This window comes from Chelmon rostratus, chromosome 5, assembly GCF_017976325.1.
Source record: "Chelmon rostratus isolate fCheRos1 chromosome 5, fCheRos1.pri, whole genome shotgun sequence".
Taxonomy (NCBI): Eukaryota; Metazoa; Chordata; class Actinopteri; order Chaetodontiformes; family Chaetodontidae; genus Chelmon; species Chelmon rostratus.
In genome coordinates, this window is record NC_055662.1 from 28,682,744 (window position 1) to 28,704,102 (window position 21,359).

Genomic DNA, 21,359 nt, shown 5'->3' on the forward strand with positions numbered 1-21,359 from the left:
CGTTTGTTTCCCTGCACTCAATGCAAAGGATGTGCAGTTCATGCAGGTGATTTATTACACACTGAAGCAACATCTCACCGTGCCCGAGCTATCGAGTGGTCAATCAAAAAGTTGCTCTTCAGTTTATGTTTTATGGACGCTCTGGAAGAGAGGATGAGACCAATATGATGTAGACTGAGGGATTATTTTACCTCCAGCCAGAGCAGTAGCATGATAACAATAGTAATGATGATTGTAGTAGATTGTAGGTTGTTGTTTGTTTGGTTGCAGTAATTCTCCCGGTGACTGCCACCTTTTTAAATATGACCAGATGTTTCTGCACAAATCTCAACACACTGTGTTTGTTTCACCTTCCTGTTTGAAGCCAGAATGTGGGGGAGGTTTTAGACATCTGCTGGAACCAGATCTCAGCTGCCTGAATTATTCTTCACGTCTGATTCAGCCGCGTTTGTCTGTGTTTGAGTCAGTTCGAAATCCACTTTTGTGAGGGCTACAATAATAAAAAAAACATGTTTCGTTACTTCATTGATGAGCCGAAGCACGAAGAGGACTTCCAGTCTTCTATTTGAAGGTTTTATGTAACATCAGAGCATCACATGAGCTTCATACGGGATATACAGAAGGTGACCTCAGTGTGCATGGATCTGTAACTGTCGGTCTAAAAAAAAAAACGGTCAAAATGTAATGAAATGTTCCTCTAAATGGTTCAAAACTGCAAAAAAACCCCACAGCTTGTTACACTGTGTGTGTTTTTATAGAAACCCATGTACAGATGGGCGTAGCAAACTGGCTCAGGCTATAAATTCTGTGGTACGTGGCCGGTCGAAGCTGTGGGTTCTTAACCCTTTGATAATAAATGCGAACATTAAGATAATATTTAAAAAATCAAGAGTAGATTTTTAGCTGTTCTTTTACGGTAGAATAACATGTTATTATCCTGCTGTGTGTGCAGTAAACATCTTTATTACACTTAGAGGAATATTTCAGTCCATTTTAGTTATTATATCATTAGAATAATAACATGTAGACTAGTGTTTTGTCTCCTTTGGTTCCTATATGAGCTGCATGAAGAAGTCAAAAGCAGACGTGAAGGCTTGATGAGCTCTGAAGTCCAACATGAGATGTATTGGCTGTATGCAGCGTAGTTATTGAGCAGTTTTCTTTCCTTTATGAAAAAAATGTCCTTCTTGAATGTTGGAAATGCAGAATATGAGATCTGTGCACGTCTGTCAGGCAGGTTGTAGTGCGAGGAGCTTCTTCTGGTCGGCGTTATTCTCTCTGATAGAACATAACGCAGAGCAGCACGCGTGTCTCGGGTTGACTGGCTGCGAGATGAGCTGCCGAGCCGTTTGTCAGCCGTTGCCGCGGCGCAGGGGCTCGGCCGGATGTCGGTCCTCGTTCGGCGTGTTCCCGTCTCCCTCGGCTGGGATGAACCCGTCACGGCAGCGTCTGACGGACGGCGGCCCGGACGCCCTCTGCACGCCCCCCTCTTCCTGTCCCCAAACGTCTGCCAGGCCCCAGCCGTCGATCCCGGCTCCCGCGAGGCCGAGCTTCCAGGCCGTAGTGGTGTTGTTGCACCACTGCTTGCGGCCCTCGGTGAGCTTGTTTTAACGTGGGTTGTGATGCATCTGTTTCACATCCAGTGTTTGCTATATTTGTTTCTCAGCAGGTCACCCGCAGCCCCTCGCTCTGCTGCAGGCTTACGGAGCGTCCCTGTGGGGAAACCCCATTTTGTCGCCGAGCCAGTGATCGTCCTCTGAGGCTGTGTTTTTGGCAAGAGCTGGGGAGGGATTTGAGTGTGCTTTGTCTCCCCTGTGTGTGTGTGTGCTGGAGCCTGCTGACGTGTGTGTGACGGTGCACCCTGCCAGCTGTGGCAGCTGTGGTGTTTGCGTCCTGTCCCTGCAGGCCGTTCGGGGGTGCCCTGCTCTCCTGTGGCTTTGGGAGGAGCTCCTGTGGGTGGGAACCGAGCAGAGTTGCTCGGACTAATGAGACAGCAGCTTTAGTTTGTCTCCGTGGCTCCCTCTAATCAGAGCGTCATGACGACAACACGCGCGCCACAGACGATGCTCTCTGTGGAGAGCAGCCTAAACACATCTGTATTTAGTTGACATTGGAAAGCACAGGGCGTGGAGATGGTAATGTGACTGCTGGTAGAAGAACAGCAGTCTGTGGTGAAACCTTGGACCCCAGTGCTTTGTATATACAGCATCGCTGAAGGCTTAGAGGCTTATATATAGTGTGGATGAATATCTGGCTGAAGGCGGGGAGAGGATTGGCTCCCGGCCACGCAAGATCGATCCGTTCTCCTCCCCAGAGGGGCTTTTGAACCTCTAAACACTGCCGTGGACTGATCCCCTTTCACTACGCCCACTCCCATAGCAAAACACACGGGCTTATCTGCCATCTCCATCATATAGCAACACTTGTGGCCTGTCTGATGGATTTCACACTGCAGCTATTGCTTCTGCTGCTGCCTGGCTTTTAAGCATTTACCTCTTCCATATTTCCTCTAATGACATAAAGCAGAGAGACCAGCAAGCTCGCCTTCATGAAAGATGGATAAATCAGCTGCGATCGCTAAATCTTAGCTGGAACATCAGCACTATTCACAATTTGAATATTATTCTAACGTTGTCAGCTGTTGCTTAGTCCCTTCTTTTGCTCGAGTGTTTCCTCTCCCTGACTCTGTGTGTTGCTCTGGGTGGAGTCGGTGTGTATGGAGCTCTGTGTGTTGACAGTCGGGTCATTTGGCATTAAAACAGCTGGACCCACGAACAGGAAAACGTAATAAACACACAGTGGGAATAAGTGCTGACGTTCACAAGCTAGACTAAATAGCTTCCATTCTGTATAGCTTACGAGCTTCTTCTTGCTAAGTGGAACACAAGCTTAACAATATGATGGGTTTTCATTAAAAATGCTCAAAACTGTGATTGTACGCCACCTGCCCGACACCAAATAACAGACAGACAGTCAGCTTTAAGGATAAATACTGGATTTAATGTGTCTGCTGATGCTCCTCTGTATCTCCAGCTTTATGCTGATAAATTCGGCACATCAGCGTAAAAGGTGATAATATGTCAGGCGTTGTGTTTGCAGCTGCTCTTTACTGTCCCAAAAAGTCCGTCATTGCACTGATGGCCAACACTATGTGAGCTTGTTGAAAAAGGAGAACTTGTATTGCAGTTTGCGGGCTGTACAGTGCTGTGACGTGTTGTAGTACACCACAGCAGTTGACTGTCTCCTGGCAACGCCGCCCCACAGATGTCAGTCAACCGCTGCAAACTTCCACCCAAAGGCTTGAAACTTAGAGGCTTTTTTTCACAAATATGGCTGAAAACTGCTCATCCTGATGTGAAAGATAAGTGCACTGCAGCTGCAGCATCATTCGTTTATAACATTGGCGGCGTGTTGACGTCTGTGCTGCTTGTGTTGCTGGCGTTGCTGTGAAGCCGTTACAGTTGCTCGGCGCTCGCCGTTGTGAGATGGCCCATGTGTGACTGCAGAGATAACCCCTATCAGCGGCTGCTGGCTGCTGTGTTGCCGGAGCCGGGCTTTGTTTGTTTTGCTTCCACAGGCGTGAGAACCTCCTCTCCTCTGGCTCGTCTCCCTCGGCTAACGGCCCTCCCTGACTAATTACAGTGAAAAACAGCAGAAGACAAAGACGAGCCGGTCGTGTTCTCATGTCTGTTTTGTGTTAAGCTGACACACAGCAGAAGCTGTGGTTGTGGTCTGGATGCTGCCTGTAAACCTGCACAGCAGATGTAACGCTGCACATTGTCAAAGAGGGCAGTGCTTTAGGTTGTGTTTGTCTTTCATGAAGTTTAGTATGTAGTAAATGTGTGTGGGAACTGTTTTGGTGGTCTGTGGGAGGAAGCTGTAAAAAGGATTCCCGCTATGTACGTGCTAAAGGTCAGGTGCTGTATGCATCAGCTCTCACTGTGAAATCCCACTTGCGTCAGAAGAAAGCAGAATGAGCAGAGCGGAGCCCAAACGCTCTAAAATCCACATTTAGCACAGAAACATCAAGAAACAAGGAGGAATAGAAACGAGACAGAAGCAGGTGCTGCAGAAGTGTGTGTTTTTATATTTGAATGCATCTATTAGTACATGCACACTGTGAAGCCGGCTGACACAGTGCGGTTTGTAGCACTGCGTGTTTTCTATGTGGCTTAGACACTGTAGGGTGTTGCTTTGATTATGCAAATTATTCATGCAATGATGGACCATACTGTACAGGACTCTGCAGAGAGCCAGAAGGTCACCTCCAGACCACACTCTCAGTCACATGAACTAAACATGCAGACATAATGTTCAAATTCTTTTTCTCTTTGAACTTTTTGTAATCAGTGTAATTACTCTGTGAAGGTCTTTTGCAAAATCAACACGGTGCTGAGGTGTCACTGTGCACAGGGGGCCCGGTATGGCCCCGAGCAGCTGGCTGGGTTCCACTCGGATGTCGGCAGGAAAGGGACTGGAGGGGCCCTGCGGTGAGGGAGGAGGGGGTGCTGACGGAGGTGAGGAGAGAAGAGGAACAGAGGGAGAGGTGGAGCGTTTTCCTGATGGAAAGTGACAGTCAGGGTGGAGGGAGGGATAATAACGCTGAAAAGACCCTCAGCTGTGCTCGTTCGCTCTCACACATGCAGCTTCGGCCTTGTTGCTTCGAAGTCTCCCGTCCAGGCCCTCAAGGTGTTTTAACTAAGCTTTAAGCTCATCATGTTTTTGTCAATTATCTGGTTTACAGGATGTAACGATAAGACGTGAACGCCTGTCGCAAGCTCCAGAGTCATTAATGTGGTCTGACCAGCAGCCAGCACAAGAATCAATACACAAAACAGTTTGTTTGTGCGGCATGAAATGCAAGAAATCAAGCAAATTTGAGCTTTTCTGAAGGGGTGAAACCCATTTTACTGCACCAAAATAAAGCATTTTTAAAAGAATACTTTTACTTGTTCAGGGCTGCAAATAAAACTTCATTAATCTTCAACCTGTAGTGAAAGAGTGAAAAATGATATTGCAATATACCAAACAGACAAAAGCAAATGTTTACTTTTGCAAATGTTTTTTCCCGATAAATAACATTTAATGGAATGAGTTTTCTGTGCATGAGCGAATGGAATAATAATTTCATCACCGTACTTATTAAAGACTTTGTCTCATCCTCGTGAGGCATCCGTCAGGCTGGTGTTCCTCTGAAGAGCGACCTTGCTCCCAGGGTGGTGCTGCTCTGCTCTGCTCTGTCCACATCCTCCCTGCGTTACAGTGACGAGCGGCCTGTGCAGCCTCTGGCAGCCTCTGGCAGCCTCTGGCAGTCTCTGGCCTCGAGAGCAGAGGCGTCCCTTCACATCTCCTTTTAACTTCTCATCCGGCGAGTCACCACTTTTAACTTCCAAAGTGGATATCTTCCTCTTTTATCGGCGCAGCGGCTTTAAAGCTGCTCTCTGCACTGCTTGCTTATCAGGCCAGTGTGGGAGGTCACTCAGATCGTAAGCTGTCGTCTGCCTCAGCCCCAGCCTGCTGCTGCTCCTCCAATAGGAAGGAGGCATCATCTCCAAACAGTTTGCCATCTCGGTGTTACATGGATTGACAGATCCCTGGTTGAAATGCATCATATGCTCTCGAATGTGCAACCTTTCTCCGATCAAAGTCCACTTCAGTTTTCCAGCATGCTTCCAGGCAAATGTTAAATTATTCAGGACACATTCTAATGCGATGACTGGAACTGCTTCTCTTTGGCGAAGGGTCTGATGTCAGATGCTAGTGATAATGATGATGCTACTCGCAGCTAGTTTTCCAGGTCAGTTAGCTTGAGGTTCAGCTCTGAGGGGTTCTTGGTAATGTCCACCATGAAGACCAAATCACACAGACACTTGATGAGTTTTCATGTCAGGTTTTCCTTCCAGACAAACTGACACTTTGGACACTTTTACTTTGTCCAGCGCTGGCAGCTCCGCAGCAGCAACAAAAAACTCCTTCTCAATGAGGTTTAAGCTATTAGCCATTAGCTCGCTCAGCACAAAACCCGCCTGCAGAACACTGTTGCTGAAAGCTGCCTGTTGGGCATCCAAACGCCACCAAAGAGCGTTAACTTTATCCAAGATCATTTGTCCTTGCAGCTCGTCCAGTTTAGCATGTTTAGCTGTAATGATGCTCGAGATTTGCCTGTTTGATCACTGCGAGCTTCAAAGCTTGTCTTGGCACCAACCATGATGCATTGATGTGATATCAACTGTTATGTGTGTGTTGTGTTCAGGGACCAACCAGAAGGACTGTTAGTCTACTATTTTATTTTTTGTATTTGTATATTTATGAATTGCCTCACAGGTCGGATCAGACAGTCTCATGAGCTGCAACCGGCCTGGAGACCGGATCCAAACTGTTGAATCAAATCCTTAAAGTATTCTTACTCTCCTCTACAATGTCTTTACTGGAAAAAAAAAGATTTTGTTCAGAAAAACATTATTTGAATCAACAGAGCTGTTACAAAAATCTGATAAATAAAGTGAACCTGTATTGTGTTAAAAAGTAAGACATTATGAAGCATTAGCACAACAGGGTCAGTATACAAAGCAGATGTCACGTACACAGCTGTGGAACAAATGAGGTGTCTGTGATCTACATGAGTGTGTGGTCTAACATCTACAGCGAGCTTTGTTTGACACCAGAGCTGCACTCATGCAACTCGAGCTGCCGGCGGTTGCAGCGAGCGAAGCTCAGCGCCGCCTTGATCGGTCTCGGTGAAGTGTGAGACTTTTTTTGTTTTGGTCTCAGCATTTTCACTCACAAAAAACTCTTAGCCCACTTTGGCGAAGTGGCAGCATGACAAATCGCTAAAGCCGAAACTGGGATGGCTTTCTCCAAAGCATCTTAAGACAGGCGTCATTGTTCCAGCGTGAGCCGCCGTAATAAGTCCGAACACACAGGCGGGAGTCACATCTCTGCTATGAGCTGCTCAAACACAACCAGGTCGCTGTTTCATGATGATTTACACAGACTACTGACAATATATTCTTTCCATTTACACTACCACTTTATTTATTCCATGCAGGGCAATTTAAACTGAACACATCATACATATGAAACACACACTGAGTGAGATAGGAAGGTTATTTCCAGCTTGAAGGGCTACTTCAGCATGCTAATCCTTATACTAACGCACACGCTAATCCACACTAGCACCAGTGTTCCCCTGACTTTTATCTAATTCTTTGAGACAAGCTGACACTCATTGACAAATCATAAAACACATGCAATAATAGCTGCTAGCGTAGCCGTGGACTCTTGTAGTAGCCTCATAACATGTCAGATAGTGCTGAACAGATTAGCTAATCAACAGAAAATCTTATTAACAATAACAATTCTCTTGTGGCAATATATATTTTCTTTGTACAAAATATTCATATATATATATATAGTCCACCTTTATTTTGTATTTTTCTATTCTTTTGTTATTCCTACTACTATTACCTGCTGCCTGTAACACCCACATTTCCCCAGCTGGGGATTAATAAAGTCTTATCTTATTTTATCTTAATTTTAAACAGAAATTATTACATTGAAAACTTTGTTTATGTTTTCTATCAAGCAAAACTGCCAGAAATTGAGAGGTTTCAGCTGCTCCAGTGTGGAGATGTGTGAGTTATTTGTGTATTGAAAGTATTTGAAATGAGCCGTTCGAGGACAGTATGGATTTTGTTGTTTTAAAGTAGTTTTAAAGAATTACTGAATTAATAGAAAACATAATTGCCCGTCATCTGTACTGTAATTCAGTAAATAGTCTAATAGCAGCTGCAGCTGCAGGATCAATAGTGCTACAGCAGTGTCCGCGACGTGTAGTAATGCTCATGGTTGGTTGCCGCCGTTATTTGCTTTCCAGGTTTAGATGCCGTGGCTGCGTTCTGACTGCGCAGTCATTGGCTGAGAGGAGGAATTACTGCGACAAGGCACGGGACGAGCACATGCATGCACATAACAGGTTCACATTCGCTCACACTCCTTTCAGCCACGCAGAAACAATCACTTATTTTGATCGTTTGCAGCCGCGACGCTCTGCAGAATATCGATGTGAGCCTCTCGCTCTCTGCGTCGCCTGTAAATGCTTCTAAATCATGGCTCCTGGTCCGAGTCCAAGTCCGGCGACGGGTCGGTGTGAGGAGCATCCTGCAGTCGCCTGTGAGGTGAATAACATTTGCCGGGTGCTCCTGGCAGAGACCCCTCCAGCCTCCACTGTTGCTCCTCTAAGGAGCTGCTCACACGCCATCACTTTTTCTGACATTTCATTATTAACGAGAGCTCGCAGACTCTCGAGAAATTTATGTCACTGGTGCCTCAAGGTGAATTTTTATCAGACTTCGATGGTAATAGCTTCTACTCTGTCCTGTCCTCTGTGTGCATGCATTCAGTCAAAGAGACATTTGTCAATAAGAAAGGGAATGAAAGTTACTACAGCGATATATTTAGCCTGAAATGTATGTTGTTAAAGGCTGATTACCTACTACTTCACATGGAAGTGATTTTATTTTTAAAATAATAGAAAAAGAAAAGAAGAGCTTCACACTCACCACTGATATTTTCATCATGGATCTTAATATTTAGAGCAGATTCATTATTCCAGAAAGAAAAACATACAAACAAAACATGATCTGAAGTAGGTATGTGTCCATTTTCAAGCTGTCGAAAAAGACAATAAACAGCTTAGAATGAGATCAGATGATGTGTGGCTTTACCAGATGCAGTATTCATGTAGTCATGAGAGAACTGGCAACTGAGATCCAAGAAGCACACGATGAAACAGACGTATGCATGACGTAAATAAAGTTACCCGCCCATCACCACCGTCAAAACATTACAGCACGTAAGGACTCAGTGTTTCATTTTAGGCAAAGGAAAGCAAAGGCTGAACACCACAGTGCATCTTTTGCAGGTCTCACACTGAAGATATGCGTCTCAGTTAAAGTTTAAGCGCTAACGCTTTGCTGCTGAGAGCGAGCGTGCAGGACTGGCTCTCATTGGACGGGTGGACGTTCAGATCAGCTGCACGCTGCAGTGTCTCAAAATATTAACTGAAATGTTAACTTTGCTTTCAGCTCTTCCAAAGGTGGGAAATTGGAGGTGTTGCCGGAATGCGAACAATTGGAGTCCCTTCCGTGAGAATTACACTCAGTATGTGAGAGTTAGCAGCTCCAGCAACATGTCACGTATGATACAGTCAGTGATAAACAAAAAGGGATTAAAAAGGCTCCGGAGGTGCGCAAAAAATGTTTAGATGAAAAGATTCTGCAGGGAGTCATACTTCCAGACACCTCGAGGCATCACGCTCGTGTAAGCAGCATGTTCGACCACCTCCGGCCCCCAGTTGTGCCGTCGCTACATCAACACATCTTCAGCTCAGATTGAGCACAGAGAAACTTTCCTCCTCCAGCAGCCGAGCGTGAAAACTGTGCAAACATCATCCTGCACAGTGAAGCTGCGTAACGCTCCGGGGCTCTTTAAGGTGATTCACAGGCTTTAAACACTCACCTCTGCAGGGCTGGACAGGTGGGTGTTTCGTCCTGTGGTGAGCTTAATTTCTGCCATTTCCAGGTGAATTCAACTAATGAGCAGGTTTAAACTACCACTGCAGCCTGATGCACTTCTCCGATCGATGGATATGTTCCAAACTGTGATCATTTCACCAAACCGAGGCTAAATGCACCGCCTCAGGGTGAGCTTGTGTATTTTGGGTGGTGCGTCACTTTTAGCCCAATAATCTCCCCCCACGTGAGTGCAACATAAATTGAGCTTCAAAGCTGACCCTCATCTATTCAGGAGTAATTAAGCCTCCCATAAAATCATAAATGATTTATTCATTATAGTTCCGTGTAAATTATGTATGTTTCTTGCAGCTATTAGAGCCCGGAGAGCACGAAGTCATCTGCTTGAACTGCTACGACGCCGTAAGCAACCTTTCATTATGATACAATAAAAGCAGGGGGTCTACCTTCAACACACAGTTTCCCATAACATCCACATTCGGCTGCTTTCCGTTCCTCTTTTTTGCCGCAACAGAGCTGACGACTTCTGAAAAGTGGGTTCGTGAAGCGAGTTTCTCTTCAGGCTTTGACCCTCAAAGTCACAAACACACACACAGTTACACCTCTGTAGGATTTGATAAAGCCCATCGGACTCATGTTCAGGCTTTTAAGCTCGATAAAAGCTTTTAGCGAACCAACAGCAACTTCCCAACCAGGACATGACCCTGATTTTATTCCAGGCCCTGACACTTAGCCTCGGCGAGCACGAGCTGGTGCCCTGAATAAGCTCCGATCCCTGTAATAGACTTAATAGTCAAATTTAGGAAGCGTACATCACACAAATACAGCAGTAAAAATAATTGAGCTATTAAGACGAGCTATTAATAGTAAAAAAAATGAATATCTCTCTATTAATTTGGTGGCGTGAACGCAGAGGAGATGTGATTACACTTGTGATTCAGCAGGGAAAAGCTGTGGGCCAAATAATAAAAACTCCTCAGGACAGCAGATCGTAGTTAAGCAGACGCTGCGTTCGGTGAATCGATATGCGGACGAAACCTTGGTGTGCCTGCAGGCTGGGCGGATGCCCTCTGACCTCTCTCACACCGGCTCCACTTTACTGCTGATCAAAGCTGACCAGTGTAGTCTGGCGCGGTGACAATGTGCTGTAATGTGGCCAGACGTTTCCTCTGATAAGGCCTGACTGCGTCTGACAGCCATGAAGTGGGTTATAAAAGCCTGTCTCAGCAAACTCATTTACTGCACGCTGTTCATCTCAATGAGTCAGACTCCTTTTATTTGTCAAATGTAATGTTCGCAGCAGTTTCTTCCCTCTCGGCGCTTCCCGTGAACGGCTTTGATGGGATGATGTCATCGGTTAGAAACCAGTGTTCTTGTTTGTCAGTGGGGAAACGTGAAAAAAGTCCATTTATTCATGGTTCAGGTCCTTGAATCTTTTCCTTTCATGTCACTTTCTGCTTCTACTCCGCTGCAGTTCAGAGGGAAGTAAAAATATTACTTTGATAATTGTGAAGTCATTTTTTCTGCAGCACCATTTAAGGGTTTTCAATGAGTTTGAAGTTTGGACTCTTAAACAAAGTGAATACCAAGACGGTGGTGCTATTTTCTGAATTTTTACAAACCAAACAATCAATTTTTGATTGGTTTGAGTGATTTTTTTAAGGAAAAAAAGTCTAAATCTCTGATTCGAGCCTCATAACGCTTACATACTGTTCATATTCTTTACACTCACAGTACGTTGACCCAGGCCGAGAGTCCTATCATAACAAGAATCAATGCTAAACTGTGATCCACGGATGTATTTAGAATGTATAAATAACTGACATTAATAAATTAATTCTTAATTCTTTCAGAGAGCAGGGAGTGTGTCTTTACACCACCTGTTTATCTTTATAATATCATGCCCTATTTTACCTCAGACATTAAAAACACAACAGCCGTAATGATTTCAAGATTTTGAAATGAAAGTAAGGAAGAACATTTTGTGAACTGTGGGGTTTGTTATATAACCATTTCTAATATTACAAACATCAAACACTGTCCTCGCTGCTATGTTAATAAAAAAATCTTCATATACTGTCTAATTATAACTGTTAGTTATAATTCAACATTATCTAACGCAGACGGTTCTCGTGACAGTGTCAAGGCCCCCCATAAATAATATACACAGACATGGCATATACAGTTTCACAGTTTCAAGGGTCCCTAAAACCACCAGTTTCCCTGCTGGTGGATCTAAAATCCATTTCAATAGATCGGGTTAAATTTGACCCAGAACAGCTACAGAAATGTGTGCCACCTATATGAAAGTACAATATTTTACAAGACTTCATAATAATAATGTATTATAATAATATAATAATAAATAAAAATTATATTTTTAGTGAATTTTCAGTAAAATTAATGAAATTTAAAACTAAAAAATGACATTTAGATTGTTTTTACTGCTGTCAGATGGAAAAAGGGGTCAAATTTGACCTGATCAGTCTTTGAGGGTTAAGTGTGAATATTTTCTGGTTTTGTTTCTCCTCTGTGACACTGAACTGAACATCTTTGGGTTGTTTTTTCATTTTTCGCAATGTTCTGACAAACAACTAATCGATGAATCTGGAAAATAATCTTGATTAGTTGCAGTCATATGCAAAATAGTGCAAAATGAATTCCACTTTAACCAGCTACAGTAAAATCCTGCTTGTACATGAATGCATGAGAGATAATTTAATGATATATAATAGTATCACAGTCACAGAGTACTTTTACTTTTAATACTTTAAGCACATTTTCCTAATTAACATTCATTCGATGCAGGACTCTTTTTACAGTGTGGTATGACTAATGCTTTTACTCAAGTGAGTCACTGATGTAATGACCCTTTCTCAGAAGATTCTTTAAGATCCGATCCACATACATCGTGTACGATATGATAAGTCTATAATATCCACACAGCCACCTACAGGTTTTCTGGAAGTGAGTCAGAAATGTATGACGTCTGAAACGCTCACCACACAACCAGAGCTGAGGTGGCGATCATGCGGAAAACTTCCTCCTCTGTCTTTGACCCTCTGCTGCCGCTGTTTGCTCGGTTCCGACTGCGTTCGGTGCGTAAACACAGCACACCTCGAAGAGCGTGATGGATCCTGATCCACTCATGTAGCAGTTAGCGTTGCATGTGCAGCGAGGGAGAGGTCATCTGAGCCTCAAAGTCTCCTCTGACGTGGGACGACCATCAGTCAGCTTTCCGCTGAGCAGGCAAAACGGTTTCACTGATGTACAGTCTGTCACGCTGTGACGGCTGACGTGAAATACGGGCTTGTCACAGATGAATACTGCACCATGTCAGGCGGTGGGCTTGTACCTGTGTGTGTGTGTGTGTGTCACTTGTATTAAATGCGGGGAGGAGCAGCACAAGGTCAGCTGTAGGGCTAAGTGATGTGTTTGAAGCCATTCGCAAACATCATGACATTAATATTGAAATCACATTAATGTCACCATGCAGTGTATTCATATCTATACTGTAAACGTTCTGATGTTGATGTAAGTCACAATATGGCAAATATGTGCACAAATCACCTGCTTTATTAGTTTTTAATTTTACAATTCACCCAGAATCATTAATTTAGGCAACAGAAACGTGCAGGATGGCATCAGATGATGAGATAATATCGTGATATGATGACCCTGAACCTTCATAAACATGTTCAAAGGTCATTTTGTAGACTCCAGACAGCCCGCGGCTAGTTTATCCTTGAAAGGATGGCGTCTACTTGAGTTTAAACTGAATATGACTCAATGGAGGATATTTAAAAAAGCGTCAATATTGCCTCTTTTTAGTCAGTGCTGAGCATACTATGAGATGCAGCATTCACATGCTGCAAAATGACTTTTTAGGCCTTAATTATCAGTCATCTCCTGCTCTGGAAGGTAATAACTAAACCTAAAGCTGAAATTGAAATTGAAAAATTACGTCAAAATGAAAATAATCTAAACCCTGACGTTACTTCTTATCACATCTGATCTTTTACACTTTTAATGCGCACGAAGTCTGAAGAACGGCAGCCGGGGTTGCAGCTCAGAGTCTTGGTTTCAGAAAAACAGTGATTTCCAGTCATTGTGGTATGTCCACGGGTAGAATGCACGTTAAAATCTCTGTTTACTGCCCACAAATCGTGCATTATTTCTCCCTTTTAAAAGCAGCATCAGTCTTGAATGTCTGATAGAAACCTTGATGCACATTGCTGATGTGAAGCGTGTTACAGGCATCTGATTTTTGAATTGTCACATTAGAGAAATACTTTTCGCCATTTGGTCTTTTAATATGCTGCGCGGTATCACTTGGCAGCACTGCGTTCAAGTTGCGACAAGTTGCTGCCAGAATGGAGAAAAAAAAGCTCTGTAGCACCCAGAAATAAGAAGTCATCAGCTGGCAGCTGTCAGGGACTGTGCTGAAATAAAAATCCTGCGGAGTGCACGAGGGATAAGCAGGCAAAAATCCCAGAAAATTAGCAAATGTCGCACCTCAGAAGGAAATGCTGAAATGTTGTCAGGAGCTGCATCAAATAAGCTGTCGCCGTGTTCGGCGTGGTAAACCAGATCTGCCGTGTTTCCTGGAAAACCCAACATATGAGGATTTTGTTTTCCGGGTGTGAAAGCGGCTCTGCTAACGAGAAACCTGTTTTACTGTAACCCTGCCACCGCTCACCAGCAGTGCTGGCTGCTGTCATGTGTAGCCCAGGCTGCAGGTTTGTGTGTGTGTGTGTGTGTGTGTGTGTGTCTCCCTTGTCCTTGTGACGCGACAGCGCGGCGCTGACACGCTAACGAGGTTCCTGCTGGACGCGATGAGGCTGAGGTGGTGTGAAGTGGGAACGGTGAGACGCACGGTGCGTTCAGGCGCGCTCACCTCTTCGGCATGCACCACTTCTGGTGTTCACGCACACACAGATACATGAGCTGGTAGTCGTACACACACACACACACACACAGAGTGAGTCACTGGGCCTCCTCGGCGGAGCCGAAGCTGCTCGGCTGAGGACGGTCACGACGTCCACAGAGGTTGTTTCAGGGTCTGTTGCTTCACTGCAGTGCAGGAGCTGGCAGGTGGACAGGACGGTAGCTTCATTGTCTCAAGATTTTTTTCATCCACTCTGTCCTTTTTTTTTTCTTTTCTTTGTTACCCCAGTAACTGCAAACTCTGCACAAGTGCACGTTAACTGGCCGGCTCCCCGGGCCGGGCTGTGGGAGAGTTTGGAGAGTGAAGGGGCTGAGGATGAGGACGGTTGCAGTGGGAGTTAAGCCACTTTTCTTCGCCACTTTGTCTTGCTGGCAGCAGAGCTGTATTAGTGGGGCCTGCTTTACTGCAGCGTTCACTCTGTGAGCTCGAGCAGAAGTGAGACATCCTCTTTTTTTATTGTTATTTGGCAGAAAACCTCCACTCATCACATGCCTCCTTTGGTGTCCACCCCCTCCCTCCTCACATACTCATGTAGCATTTCTTCTTCTTTTTCTCCCTCGTCCCTTTTATCTGGCCCCCTTTACATCCCTCCATCTTCATTCCTCCTTCCTTTTGTCCTTTCCTCTTCCTTTCCATCTCACCCGTCTCCTCTCTCCTCCGTCAGAGCCTCCCCCTGCCTCCCAACCGACACCGGCTCCCCCGCTTTTGTTCATCCGTCACGTTTGCCGACAAAGAGGACGAGGACGCTTAAGGGAATCCAAGTCGCTATTCACTACTGTAACTCATTATAAAGAATTGCATTCTGGGAAAACGAACGTGTCATCTCAGTATAGAAAATGAGCTTTAATGTGTGATTTTGTGAGAGGAGCAGGGGAGCTGCGATATTGTTACATATAATGCTGTTAAACCAGCTTAATGCCAGACTGTCATCCTCATTATTATGGTCTGTGATCTCCGGGTATTCGTTAATGAGCAGATAATGCTCTTACAGATCTCTCCGACTTTGATGCACAGGTATGACAAGGCCTTTTAAGCGGGAGAGTGTTCACATCTAAAGCCTCGGCGGTGCGTGCGTTCAAATGAAAAGTTCACTTGTTATCATACTCACAAACTGTACCATCAGATCTTTTTTGAGCCAGATGTTTTCTCTCAGCCTGCGATGCATTTTTAAGCGCTCTGCAGTATTCTGTCTCTTCATCATCTCTAATAGCCAGCTTGGGCTTATTGTTTGTGAAGGCCTTTTTTGGTAGATGAAAGTCCTTTTTTTTTTTCTTTTTTCAATCTGTGCTCTGGGGTTTATGTGAAAACATCAAACGCGCTTCAATTATTTTATTTCCCCCATACTGTAGAATTTATTAGCATATTCATCATGTGTTCACTATTCATATGTAGTGGGATGCGATGAAGGCTGTATGACGATAATTCATGGTCTGTGCCTGCACTGAAGCTGCTCTGTAGGGTTTTTGTTTTGAACGAAAGCTGATTAACTGTTAAATTAAATGAAGAACATCTTCCTCTGACTGAAAAATAAGAAACTTGTGTGCCAAATCGTGTTTTGACAGAGGAGGGGCTGCATGTGTTTCTGATGATGTCGGGAAGGAGATCGAGCCAAGATGGCTTCAGAACACTCAGAAATTCTTCGACAAGGCTGAGTGAGGATTCAGACTGAAAACAGGCCTCCTTAAAACTGCACAGGGTCAGACAGAAGAATCTGATCAGGAATTGAGTTAGAAATTAATATGTTTAAAGGCTTATCAATCGTTAAATCTCTGCGCAACAATCACACAGTGACAGTCGCCAGTGTTCAAAGCGATCTACGAGCAGCGTGCATGTGCAGGATTAGCTTAGAGAGAGATTCGAGCGAGTCTGCAGCCATGCTAGCTTGTGCTTACACTCAGTGATGTCTGAAGCTAAACGCTAATGTCAGCATGCTAGCATGCTCATGGTCACATAGCTAGCATGCAAGTATAATGTTTCCCATGCCTACCAAATTAGCTTAGCATGTTAGCATGCTAACATTTGCTAATCGGCACTAAGCATAAAGTACAGCTGAGGCTGATGGGGATTAGCTTTGGACATATTTTGACCTGATGATGGCGCCAGATCAGTAGTCAGGGGATCTTTGAGCAGCCTCACCAAACTCTCTGGGATTCATCCTCTGGGCACCAAAGTTCATCAGTTTGTTCCACTTTATCAACCTCATGGTGGCGCTACAGGAAAAGTCAGGGGGTCAAAGTCAGTAGGATTCATTCTTTGTGGGACATGAATGTGTGTTCAAATCTTCATGTCTTTCTCTTTATTAGAGGCCGACGATGACCGTTGTTTATCTGTAACTCTCAAATATTGATCAGTATCAGCCTCAAAGGTACAGCCTCAGTACAGTCCAACCAGAGGACCAGCTGTGGAGATATTTCAGTCTGGATCAGAGCTGTGGACCGACTGACCGGTGTTAACACCATAGATGGCTAAAAGCATCTTAAAAGGAAAAGCCCACCCAACTGTTGATATTTACTCCGTACCATGATGACATGTATGTCAGATGTATATATTTAAGTGCTCTCTTTCTCCTTCACCTGTCTCGTCCTCTTTTGCGTAAGGTAGCAATTTTCTCTGCCTCCCAGAATGACTTTCAGCAGCCCTTTGGAGACGAAGGAACTTTCTGCCTCACGCAGTGTGAGAGAGACCCGTGGAAACAAAACAACAGCGCCAAAGGTTTTCTGGTGAAGTAAAGTGAGAGAAGGGCGGGAGCAGTGCTGCGGTGCACCGTGCCTGTTCACAAAGCCAACGAAAGGCGAGCGTTGTTGTTGTTTCGCTCCAGACGAGCTGTGGCTGCGTCTCCGTGGCTGGAACTCGAGCAGACATTGACGTTTCTGTCTCCGCCGTGATGAATCCCACCTCGCCCGATCGGTGAGAATTGTTGCAAATTAGCGAGCCTCGAAAGGAAGCCCTTCCAGTTCTGTTGTTTCGCCTCATCCGTCGCTCCAGATTTACCAGAGAGAGTCTAAATTTTACCGCTCTTGCTCAGCGAATGTGCACCGCATCTGTCCTGGAAACAGATCTCATGTCATCTGTGTTTGACTAATTGTGAGAAAAGAAAAGAGGATTACCAAACACGCAAATGGAAGAAATGCAAAACACTCTGTCGCCACAGTGAAGTGATTTATTATTGTACTCCCATAAAGTTGGTGCACTTGCAACAGACAGATTAAAGCAGTCTGAAGTCTTAAAACAATGGACAATCCTGCATTTTGTTCTCATGGTAGCGTAGACGAGAAAGTTGAGTTAATATTAAAGGAATGGGATGTTCTCAGTCAGAGGTCTGCCTGTTCTCCAGCAGAGGACATAAATTAGCAAGCTTTAAATACCTCTCAGACAGCATCGAGCCGTATGATGCTGGACCTGTTACTGGCCTCTCTCCTTCTGTAGTTAAAAGGAAAAATGCAGCACTATGTTTTAATAGGCTCAACGCAGCCTCGGGGAAATTGATGAGGCTTGTCAATTATAAGGATGTATTATAGCGGCTGATCCGGGTGCTTCTCGTCCGCCTCTCCTCCCACGGCGGCGGCAGCAGCGTGAGGAAGAACATTAACTGCAAGGTGATGCAGGCTCTAATTCAATGGCACATATTCGTCCTCCCTGTCCGAGAGTTGAGCGTTGTGTGAGAGCAGGACGGGGTCCACTGAGTGACAGAGTGGAAAATGTGAAGAATGGCTCAGCGAGACGGCGTTGGTGAGGAGCCAGGAGCGACGGTGGCGAGCGAGGGGAAAGCTGGCGTCAGCAGCAGATGAGATGAGCGGGTGGAGGAGGAGTCCGCTGTGCTCAGGGAAAGGAGTAGTAGGAGCGTTCACATACGGGCAACCCCCCCCCCCGCGCCATCCTCCTCTCACTACTCCCGGCCCCTGGGACGGCTTCCATGACAACAAAACCTTCCCCAGCGTTTCTGTGATAACAACGCCTGAATCTCATTCTGCAGCAGCTGTGTGGGTATTACCTGTGGTGACACATCAGCTCACCTACAGTTTCCATTCAGGGTGTTTTCATCACACTTTCCTGTGTGGCCGCAGAGGTGTGAGAGGAACACACGCATCAATAACCTCAGCGACAGATTTAGATTGACTGCCCGCCGTGTGGAGAGACAAGTTTTAGTGGATCCACAGTGGATTTGCTCCCTCAGTGCATCACCAATGTGAATGCATCATACAGGAGGTGATGATGATAGTAATAATCATGCTTGTGTATTAAAAAATGTCAGAAAACATTTTTTTTGACTTATTAAAGGAGACTGGAAAAATACAAGGTGAGCTTTAATTTCAACGGTTGTGAGAAAAGCATCCATCCAAGCATCAGTTTGTCCGTCTTTCCCAGCAGCAGGCCTCTGAGGGCAGTGGAGGATGTTATGATTTAACGCTGCACGTCCTTCCATTTAAGAGTGATTCAGACAGGAAAACAAAGCGATCAAGGACGAGAGACTGGCACGGCCTCATATGGCGAGCAGACTACAGGGAGTGTTCCCTCCAGCTGAGATGTGAGAGGGCAGCAAAGCTCACCCTGAACCCACCTGGTCATGCGTGACAGTGGGGTTAGAGTCCCACTGCGAGGCCTGATGTGGCAATACATCACGCAGCCACAGCTCACCCGAGGGGAGCCGCGCTCGCGTTGGACAAGGAGGACAGCTGGAGGACATCATGGGAGCGAGGACAAGGGAAGTGAGGGGTGGGCAGGAAAGATGGCTGGTCTGACAGGAAGTGGCTACTCTCGCTCGGTTTCCTGTCAGGAAGAGCAGAGGGTCACAGAGAGAACATCAACAACCCAGGCTCGGCTTTCTGGCAGAGGCAGGTATTCAGCAGTAAATTACAGCAGAAGAGGAGGCAGTTTGCAGAGTTTCAGGCCTCCGGACTGTTGTTGTGGCCTCTGCTCCGTCCTCTCAAGGTCCCGGATCAGGTCCGTCCAGTCCCCGCAGAAGAATGCAAATATTTAAAGAATAATTCTGCTTTGTTTAAAACTTGGATCTTGTTTGTGTAGTTTTGGCCATCATTTCTCTCCGTAACAATAGTGTTGTACTTAAAAATCTTTTTTGTGGTGCAGCAGATGTGTTTTTCATCCGCACGATCAGACAAGCGTTTGAGGGTTGTGGAAATACCTTCAGAGCAGCCGTGAGTCTTGTTAAATAAAAGATCCATTTATTTTTTCGGAACAGGAGAGTCACACGCTGAGGCCGGGTCTGTGAATGCAGAGCGAGGCTCCGCGCTCGCCTCGCTTTGACTGCACTGAAGAAACCTGACTGCCAGGCAGACGTCCCTCCGAGCCCACTGGACTGTTTACAGAAAGTCTTTCAGCTGAGCACATTTCATGCATCAGGCTCCGTCAGAGCTCTCATAAACAATTACCGCTGCTGATGGGCTTTCAAAGAGAGACACCGCTCATCGCTCCTCACCAAAGTTGAGATGTTTAAATTGATGCCTGGGAGTAAAACATCTGCACATGTTCAAATATTTATAAAACTTGTGTTACACTTAACCACTGAGCAAGACCGTGCAGAGCTGTGCCACCATCGATCGAGGCCAGGAACACGCAGCTGGGCTCCAAGTGTCGGGCCTAATGCGTCCCAGAGGAGCCGCGGCGTGCGGCTCACCAAAAGTTCAGGGAAAATTACCAACTTAGAGGAAATCAATGAGCGTTTCATTTTGAAACCCATTATTGTTTTCATTATTATCTTCGGAGAAAATGTAAGAAATCAGGCAAGCTGTGAGCAGGCACGGATGCAACTGGCAGGGAAAGTTGTGCACGGCTGACTGACTGAAGACGTGAGAGACACAGGCAGCTGGCTCACTGAGCAGTCATCTGTGAGTGTGTGTGTGTGTGTGTGTGTGTGTGTGGTTCTCAGCTGCTCCAAATGAAATTAGCCATCAAGCCGAGTCCTTTAGCAGCAGTCTGCAGCAGAGACTCAAGGTCAGACTTGCCAATTCTGCTGATGCATTTTAGTCTCCGGAGCCAACACCGGGCTGCTGGATGAGGTGTTGCCGCTGCCCACCAACCCCTCTACTCATTCATGCTCCGCACACACTCCCATCCCTGCATTATCACCCTGATCGTCCCTGGCAGGGGAGTGTGCATTTACCCGTTAAATTAGGTGGGGGAAGGAGGGGGTGATGGTGCGCCTGGATACCCGTGCTGATGTGCAGCGAGGAGATGGATAGGCTGAGGTGTCCTGATTTCCCATGTGACTACAGTAATTGTGTTATAATGGAGGTGGGACAAAGCTACCGGCTTCTCATCTCCCTTCTTCCCGTACAGAAGGGGGGAGTGCAGAATGAGAGAGGAGGGGATTGTGGGAATGAAAGGCCGTGCATGCAGCGTTACTAGCACGTATGCACCCCGGCTTGTTTGTATCGCTCAGGTTGTAACCTCAGCCAGGTGTTACTGAAGCGTTGCACCTCACCTCCTCGTTGCTGTCTCAGCACTTGTTAGCTGACTTGATGAGCTTGAAACCGAGGCAACATAAAAACTGCATCTTGCCTCGGGCTGATGTCGCCATTCATCTGCATCATTCACACAGTTATTCATTGACTTCATTAATTGTCAAATATGATGGAAAATTCTCATCACGACTTTACACTTTGGTGTCATGAAATGCTGAAAAGCGAGAAAGAAATTTATTCATTAAATAAGAATCATCTAATTTTCCACCTGTGGACAAAACAGTTTGAAATTAATTAAAGGGCCACTCTGGAGGAGGCATGTCAGAGGCAGGAGAGGTCGAGTGAAAGTTCCTTCTTAAATTTAAATGACATGCTAAGTTGCTGCAGTCCGCTTCCAATAACTGAAACGTTTAAACAGCTTTCAGAAGGAGAACCGTTTGCTATGGAGACATCAGCTAA

At 45.5% G+C, this 21,359-nt stretch overlaps 1 protein-coding gene across 3 annotated transcripts in view; it reads left to right on the forward strand.

Moving 5' to 3' along the window:
* dtx1 (deltex 1, E3 ubiquitin ligase) overlaps positions 1 to 21,359 on the forward strand; it is a 43,752-nt gene that overhangs the window by 2,143 nt on the left and 20,250 nt on the right. The gene's annotated exons all lie outside the window — the stretch shown is intronic.